Source organism: Phoenix dactylifera, chromosome 11 (genome assembly GCF_051530095.1).
Source record: "Phoenix dactylifera cultivar Ajwa chromosome 11, Ajwa_hap1_PhDact_Kaust_v1.1, whole genome shotgun sequence".
Lineage (NCBI taxonomy): Eukaryota > Viridiplantae > Streptophyta > Magnoliopsida > Arecales > Arecaceae > Phoenix > Phoenix dactylifera.
In genome coordinates this window covers 11,880,593-11,889,620 of record NC_143200.1, presented here as the reverse complement: position 1 = coordinate 11,889,620, position 9,028 = coordinate 11,880,593, and the positions used below count along the sequence as shown (strand labels likewise).

Here is a 9,028-nt window from a genome sequence, read left to right as displayed (position 1 = left end):
TTCAAATAATCAAATGGAAGATAATGGTAGTAATCAGGGAGATAATGAATTTCAAGATGACTTACCTATTAGAACGCTTCGTGATTATCTACAACCCACTAGGACCAGTACCCCATCCTGTATGGTCATTCCTACTGCTGCGGGAGCTTTTGACATGAAACCAGGAATAATCCAATTACTCCCAAAGTTTCACGGACTTGATTCTGAAAGTCCCTATTTGCATCTTAAAGAATTTGATGAAGTATGTTCAACACTTCATTTCAATGATGTCACTGAAGAGGTAGTTAAGCTTAAGTTATTTCCTTTTTCTTTAAAAGAAAAAGCTAAATCATGGTTACACTCCTTAAGGCCTAGGACCATAGCTACTTGGCAAGAAATGACAAGAGAATTTTTAAAGAAATTCTTCCCAACACATAAAACAAACACACTTAGAAGAAATATCATGAAATTTGCACAAAAAGATGGAGAAACGTTTTTTCATTGTTGGGAAAGATTCAAGGACCTTCTACTTGCTTGCCCACATCATGGATATGAAATTTGGAGGGTCATTAGTTTCTTTTATGATGGTTTGTCCTCCAATATGAGACAATTTGTAGAAATGATGTGTAATGGTGAATTCATGAGTAAGGAACCAAATGAAGCCTGGGATTATTTTGATCTTTTAGCAGAAAATGCACAAGCTTGGGATACAACAGATAAAAATGAAAAATCAAAAATAGCACCTAATGCAAAAGGAGGAATATATCTTATTAAAGATGATAATGATGTCAATGTAAAAATTGCTAATCTGACTAGGAAGGTTGAAGCCATGGAATTAAGCAAAGCCAATATAGGAAAAGCACAAACTATTGTTGAAAGTATATGTGGAATTTGCGAGAGTAATGCACATGTAACCAAGGATTGTCCTACAATCCCTGCTTTTCAAGAAGTGTTGCATGATCAAGCAAATTTCACCAATACTTATAAAAGACCATTTCCAGAAACATATAATCCTAATTGGCGAAACCATCCTAACTTTAGCTGGAGACATGGACCCACTGCCAATGAATCTCAAGGAAATTCTGTTCCTACTCCTTATGTGCCACCACATAGGAAATCCCTTGAAGATACTTTGCAAACCTTCATGCAAGGGTAGACTCAAATAAATCAGAATACAATGCAATCACTCCAAGAACTTAAAAATTCTGTAGGTAGAATTGAGGCTCAACTCAATGTTAGGGAAAAAGGGACATTTCCAGCCCAACCTCAATCTAACCTAAAGGGTCAACATGAGGTCCATGAAGCAAGTTCATCCCAACCAAAATTTGAACAAGTTAAGTCTGTCACAACCCTTCGGAGTGGAAAAATAATTAACAAAGAAATTCCAACAAAAGATGACAAACCTGAAAAATCCATTGAGAAAAGGGATGAAAATAATACTGAACAAGATGATCCAATACCTCATCATAAAATAGTTGCTCCATTCCCTCAGCGTTTGCTTGCAGCTAAAAAAGGAGTACCTGATCAAGAAATTTTGGATATCTTTAAACAAGTAAAGATTAACATTCCTCTATTAGATGCCATTAAGCAGATCCCATCTTATGCCAAATTTTTAAAAGATCTTTGTACCATAAAGTGAAAGCTTTATGTACAAAAGAAAGCTTTTCTAACTGAACAGGTGAGTGCTATTCTCAAACACAACACCCCACCTAAGTATAAAGATCCTGGTTGTCCTACCATATCTTGTATCATAGGAAACTTCAGGATACAACGAGCCCTTCTGGATTTAGGTGCAAGTGTTAACTTACTGCCCTATTCAGTTTATGAACAGTTAGGACTTGGTGAATTAAAACCCACCAAGGTTACTCTCCAACTTGCCGATCGATCTATAAAGATACCAAGAGGAGTAGTCGAGGATGTACTTGTCCAAATTGATAAATTCTATTTTCTAGTCGACTTCATAGTATTAGATACCCAGCCTGTCATGAATTGTACCACTCCAATACCTGTTATCTTAGGCCGCCCATTTCTAGCTACTTCCAATGCTTTGATCAACTGTCGAAATGGAATAATGAAAATGTCATTCGGGAATATGACTATAGATTTTAATATATTTAACATTTGTAAACAATCCGATAATGATAACGAAAATGATGAAATTCATGGAGTTAATCTGATCGACTCCATTGTAGAAGATGCTCTTGTCCCATCTCTTTCTTCTGATCCTTTAGAAACATGCCTAACTCATTTCGAAAATACAGATATCAACCAAAACTTTAGAAAAATCAGTGCTATATTAGATTCAGCTCCTTTGTTGGATACAGATAGGTGGAAATCTCGTTTTGAAGAATTGCCCCCACGCAACAATAGTCCTCTACCATCTAGTGTTCAAGCACCTAAACTTGAGCTAAAACCTTTGCCATCTGAGCTCAAGTACGCATACCTTGGTCAAGAAGAGACTTTTCCTGTGATCATATCATCCCAACTCGAACAAAGTCAAGAACTAAAATTATTAGAAATTCTCAAAGAGCATAAGGGAGCAATAGGGTGGACAATTGCTGATATCAAGGGAATTAGTCCCTCAATTTGCACTCATAGAATCCACTTAGAAGCCGATGCCAAACCTTCTCGTCAACCTCAATGTCGATTAAACCCAAACATGAAGGATGTGGTCAGAGCAGAAGTTCTGAAACTTCTGGATGCGGGTATGATCTACCCAATTTCAGATAGTAAATGGGTAAGTCCAACCCAAGTGGTCCCGAAAAAATCTGGTGTTACTGTAGTCAAAAATGCTAACAATGAATTAGTTCCAACTAGGGTCCCCACTAGTTGGCGTGTATGCATTGACTATAGGAAACTTAATTCTGTCACTAGGAAGGATCATTTTCCTCTACCTTTTATTGATCAAATTTTAGAAAGGTTAGCAGGTCATAAATATTATTGCTTTCTAGATGGCTACTCAGGTTACAACCAAATTGCAATTGATCCTGAAGATCAGGAAAAGACCACTTTTACATGTCCTTTTGGCACATTTGCTTGCAAGAGAATGCCTTTTGGATTAGGTAATGCTGCTGCAACCTTCCAAAGATGCATGCTCAGTATTTTCTCCGACATGGTTGAGCGCTTTTTGGAAGTCTTCATAGATGATTTTTCAGTTTTTGGCTCATCTTTTGAAAATTGTGTGAACCATTTAAGACTAGTCTTAATTCAGTGTGAGGAGAAGAATCTAATCTTAAACTGGGAAAAGTGCCATTTCATGGTAACTAGGGGAATTGTTCTCGGGCATGTCATTTCATCTGAAGGAATTGAAGTAGACAAGGCTAAAATTGACTTAATTGCTAATTTACCCAACCCAAAAACTATCAAAGATATACGCTCATTTTTGGGTCATGCAGGATTTTATAGGAGATTCATTAAAGATTTTAGCTCAATATCTAAACCCTTATGTAATCTCCTTCAAAAAGAAACCCAATTTGTGTGGTCTGAAGAATGTCAAAAAGCTTTTGATAAACTTAAAAGCTTGCTGACCTCTGCTCCCATCATGCAACCACCTGACTGGTCGCTTCCTTTTGAAATTATGTGTGATGCTAGTGAATATGCAGTTGGGATAGTTCTAGGGCAAAGAAAAGAAAGAAAGCCTTATGTTATCTACTATGCAAGTAAGACTTTAAATAGTGCACAAAAGAATTACACCACTACGGAAAAGGAACTACTTGTCGTAGTATTTGCACTAGACAAATTTAGGTCTTACTTGATTGGATCCAAAATCATTATCTACACTGACCACGCTGCCCTTAAGTACCTTCTTTCAAAAAAGGATGCTAAGGCGCGTTTGCTTAGGTGGATCCTTCTGCTCCAAGAATTTTTTTCTAGAAATAAGAGATAAAAAGGGGGTAGAAAACGTAGTAGCTGATCACTTGTCCCGTCTCACTCTTCCAGATTCCTTAGACAATTCGCCCATAAAAGACACTTTCCCTGATGAGCAACTGTTTGAGATCACGTCGTCACCCTGGTTTGCAGACATTGCAAATTTTCTTGTCATGGGTGAACTCCCGATTCATTGGAATAAACAGGATAAAAGAAAATTTCTGACCGAAATAAAAAATTTCTTCTGGGATGATCCTTATCTTTTCAAATACTGCCCAGATCAAATTATTAGGAGATGTGTACCTAATGACGAATTTATTAGTGTCATTTCCTTTTGTCATTCTGAAGCTTGCGGTGGTCATTTCTCTGCTAAGAAAATGGCTGCAAAAATTTTACAGTGCGGTTTCTATTGGCCCACCTTGTTTAAAGATTCCCATAACTTTTGCAAAGCTTGCGAGCGTTGTCAAAAGTTAGGTGGGATAACTCGTAGGAATATGATGCCTCTCAACCCAATTTTAATTATCGAAATATTTGATTGTTGGGGAATAGATTTTATGGGCCCATTTCCTCCTTCATTCGGAAATTTGTACATCTTAGTAGCTGTAGATATGTCTCCAAATGGATTGAGGCAATTCCTTGCAAGCATAATGACCATAAAACTATGTTAAAATTTTTAAAAGAAAACATTCTTTCTCGATTTGGAACGCCTCGAGCCATCATCAGTGATGGGGGTTCACACTTCTGTAATAAGCCTTTTGAGGCTTTAATGCGAAAATATGGGATCACCCATAAAGTCGCTGTTAGATGTATGCCCTAGAAGCCAATCTGGCTGACACATTGTTAATTCTAGGGACATAATTTTGTACTTGACTATTTATTATTGAATAAATAAAAGGCATCTTTTCATTCATATTATTTATGTGTCTATGAATCGTCCAAGAAATTAATAAGATGATGATACATATTCTCAAGAGTTGAGAATTTGAGTCATGTATCATTGGTGATTAATTTCTAAATGCTCCTGATCAATGGATCATCACGAGGACGGCGATCGATCCGATCAGTGCACAGATCACTTTCCTTCTGGATGGACGAGACTTGAGTCCACAGTGTAGGGACACTGAAGTGATAGTGCAGGTGCTTGTTAGAGAACAAGGGTACTGAGCGTGACCAAGACAAGAAGTCACTTGGATGTCTATCCACTCGTCAGTGACTTGCTTGATATTGCAGTAGTGTGACTGGTCCTTTGACCTGCGGTGCTTCGGCTACTCATAGGGAGGTTATTGTAGTTTGACTGCACACATACATGGTCCCTAGCCATATGGGTCCATGCAGTGTAGATTGGCTGCAGTAAGTTCACTGTAGGAGTAGGGTATGCACCTATAAGGAGAGATCCTATGTGATTTATAAGACTAAGTTCGTAAGACCTCGGCCGGGGCAGTATGCATAGTGGAGAAAGAGTTTTCCACTCTCGAACTTAAGTCGAATAAATCTTCACATATGACAGACGATCGGGTTTGACGAGTTGTCCATGACCTCCGTCCTGTAGGGATCCACGATAGTAGGACTGTATCACATATTAACTGCACCTAGAGGTTCACCATTCTATTCTGCTGGGTAGCCACTACATGCTGCTAGGTGTCACTGGTGGATGGTGGGACTCATAGGGATTATCTTGATGATCGATAAACCCTAATGAGTTGAGTTGGAATCGTTCCAACCCATTGAAAGGAGTCTTCAATGATATTGTGATAGAGATCACAATATATCTCACTACCAGTCAGAGTAGAACCTATGGGGTCACACACACTAGAAGTATTGACCGATCTGATGGTTGAATAGTGATTAGGAATCACAAATAATCAATTCGATTGATATTCAGTTGAAGAAGGAACAAAGGGAATTAATTAATTGGACTTGAAACAAGAGTCCTACTTCGAGTAGGATTCCTAGAGTCCTAATTGGATTAGGACTGGGAATCCTAGTTGGAGTAGGACTGGGATTCCTACTTGGATTAGGATTCCCACAATCCTACTTAGAATAGGATTTTGAATTCATTATGAATTCCTACTTAGAATAGGATTCCTAGAGGTCCCAATTGGATTAGGACTTCAGATTCAAATTAAGTCCTAATTGGATTAGGACTAAAATTAAATACATCCTAATATGGATTAGGGTTTCTTAAGTTACAATTAATTATTAATCTAATGAATCAATAAGACTCCTAATTGGATTAGGATTGAAGAGTTCAATTGAGTCAAAATTGATTCAAGTACTAATTGGATTAGGACTTACCTAGATTGGATCCATTGGTTCACCCTTGGGCTAAGCCCTAATAGGATTAGGGCTTGACCACATTAGGGCAATGCAAACCCTAATGTGGACTAGGGTTTACCAAGAGGGAGGGGCGCAAGCCCCTCCCCTTGATCACTTGGTGCGGCACAAGAGAGGGGGCCGGCGCCCCCTCTTTGGAAAGTCATCTAGGGCTCCTACTTTGGAGGAGCCCTTGATGGCTATAAAAGGGCTTATGAGGCCGGCGCCCTAGAAGCATTGAAGCCTCTCCCTCTTGTGCCGTGGCCACCCTCTCCCTCTCCTTGTTTCAGCCGCAAGCAAGGGAAGAAGAAGATCCAAGTGTTGGCGGCCTCCTCCCCTTCCCTTCCTTCATCCAATGCAAGGAAGAAAAGAAGGCTGCATGGGGATTCTTCTTCATCCTCTTCTTCATCCTTCTTCTTCCTCCTCTCAAGCATATTCAAGAGTTGAAAGAAAGAGAGGAGATCAGCCATCAAAAGAAGTCTTTGCAAGGGAGCTAGCACCCTGGGAAGACAAGAGATCTTTGATCAGGTCCTCTGCTTCGTGTGGATACCCGTAGAGGCCGGACGTTTGAACGGCTTCAAACGAACCCTCGACCTAAAACCACGAGCTTCAGTTTGCGGTGATCATCTACTCGCACAAGGTGAAGATTTGATCTCCCTAAAGGTTTTAAAAGTATTAATTCTTATCTAACTACGAACGGTCTAGAAACAGCGTTCATGCGATGAACGTCGATCCCGCTTATGTTGATTCCGCTGCAATCTGATTTTTGTTTTGAAATATCAGCGGCATAGGCGGGTTCCCAACAGTGGTATCAGAGCCTAGGCTTCGTAGTTTAAGGTAAGAATTAACTATAAGTAGGCTTATTAGATCTAAAAATTAAATGATCATGCATGCTGAAAATTTCTGCATGCAGAATTTTTCTAGGGTGCTGATTTTTACATGCTGATTTTTATATGATAAAAGGATGATTCTAATAGCATTGTTATTGTGATTACAAAGTTTAGAATCATGATTAGCATGATCAGCAACCTATGTCATGAGATAATCAATTAATTATCAGATCTGAAAATTATAATTGTTGCATATGGTGATGATCATAGGATTCAAACCCTTTTGGTATCAAATGTAATGACCTGCGATGTGATCTGCGATGTCATGTAATTTTTCAGATGCTTGCATGCATCTTATTTGATGTTTTGAGAGGCCTGTGTGCCTCCTAAAAGGAGATGTAATTTATTTTTATTTTTATTTTACATCTGGTTGTATTTCTGTGATGTGATGTACGTCAACGATCAAGTCGAAGATGACGCATGAGATGATCAGGGGTCTAAGCGGTTGATGGCGATTGGATCAAGAGTTGGTCAAGGATCGAGTCAAGGAGGCTTGGAACCTATTCAAGAGTTGAAGACCAGCTGATCGATTGACGTGCATGTGCTTGTAATACGACCTAACTAGAATCCATGATCATCACCGATTTAAAATTTAGCTTTAATTATTGCTGCGATTATAAATGCCTGCAATGCGCCGTTTGCATGTGATGTGAATGAGAGTCGGGTAGATAGGTTTATATGTGATGTAGCAAACCCAATTGAGACCTAAATCAAAAACCTCCTCAATCAAGTCGAGAGTGAACCGACATGAGCAAGTCATATTAGATTAATTGATCTAATTGGTGTCTAGGAAAGCATGAAAGGTGGTTACTTAATTAGGACCTTACTCTCTGAGTAAGGGGAGCCTCCCACCTGCTTACCTGGCTAATTGTTCGATTACCTCTTATGAAGGGCTCAAGTTGCAAACACTAAAACCTGATTAACCAATATTAAGTCAATAGGTCTTCCACCGTAGTAGAGCTGCTAAGGCCTTTCTGATGTTGATTTGTCTCGGCTGGACACAGTGGTCAAGTTGCATCGGGGGGCTGGACCTCTCTATAGACATGAGATGTTGTAGGGTAAAGGTGGGGTTGGGCACCAATAACTGTTAGGTGAGGACCCAATGACGACTTTATTCCTACGGTTATACGGTGGGTCTGACTTAACTAAGAAATGGAACCAATAACTGTTAGGTGAGGTCTTCATGGCTTAGAGACCAAGTTACACTGCAACATGCTTGAGAAGCATTGTACAAGAGTTGTACATTCATCAATCTATGTGTCACCAATAACTGTTAGGTGAGGTGGCATGTAAATTGGTAGGACCGCAGTACCTACTAGAAACCCTAGTCGTGTGGGATTTCCGTTTCCCTACCAGAGGAGTGTGAGGGATTCGAGAAAATAGTGGGAGTTACATTTGTTCTAAAAGACCTTAGAACAGATTAGGATCAAGTACAAAAGTCTAACTAGAATCTTTACTCTCTGCAGATACAATGTCAGCTTCAAACCCTTTGACCCGTATTCTTGAGACCAACCGACTGACCGAGACCAATTTGTTGCCCAGATAGACAACCCAAGAGGGGGGGGGGGGTGAATTGGGTTTTTAAATTAACTTAGCTAATTAAAACTTTGTGGATGATTAACTAAATACTATAGCCAGTTATTTAATTAAAGCTAAGTGCTGTGAGTAATGTGTGGGGAAGAAGATGAGAGACAATGCACTACAAACACAAAGTTTTATAGTGGTTCGGAGCTAACCCTTGCTCCTACGTCCACTCCCCAAGTCTCACTTGGGAATTTCACTATAACCCCCTTGGATTACAGCCGGTTGTTTTGCAAGCTCACAACCGAACTTGTTGTTTTACGAGCTCACAACGAACTCGGTCGGTTTTTCCAGGCTCACCGACTAGAACCAACCCCGATTGTTTTTCCGGGCTCACAATCAAACCCTTACACTCGTTGGTTTTAAACCGGCTCACCAACCAACCTTAATCCCCTTGA

General features: G+C 39.5%; 1 non-coding gene across 1 annotated transcript; it reads right to left on the bottom strand.

Annotated features, from left to right (window-relative positions):
- Window positions 1-424: 424 nt before the first annotated feature.
- On the bottom strand, window positions 425-531 carry LOC120107399 (small nucleolar RNA R71). The gene has a single exon (XR_005509201.1). It is a non-coding gene; the product is annotated as a small nucleolar RNA R71 (small nucleolar RNA).
- Window positions 532-9,028: the final 8,497 nt, after the last annotated feature.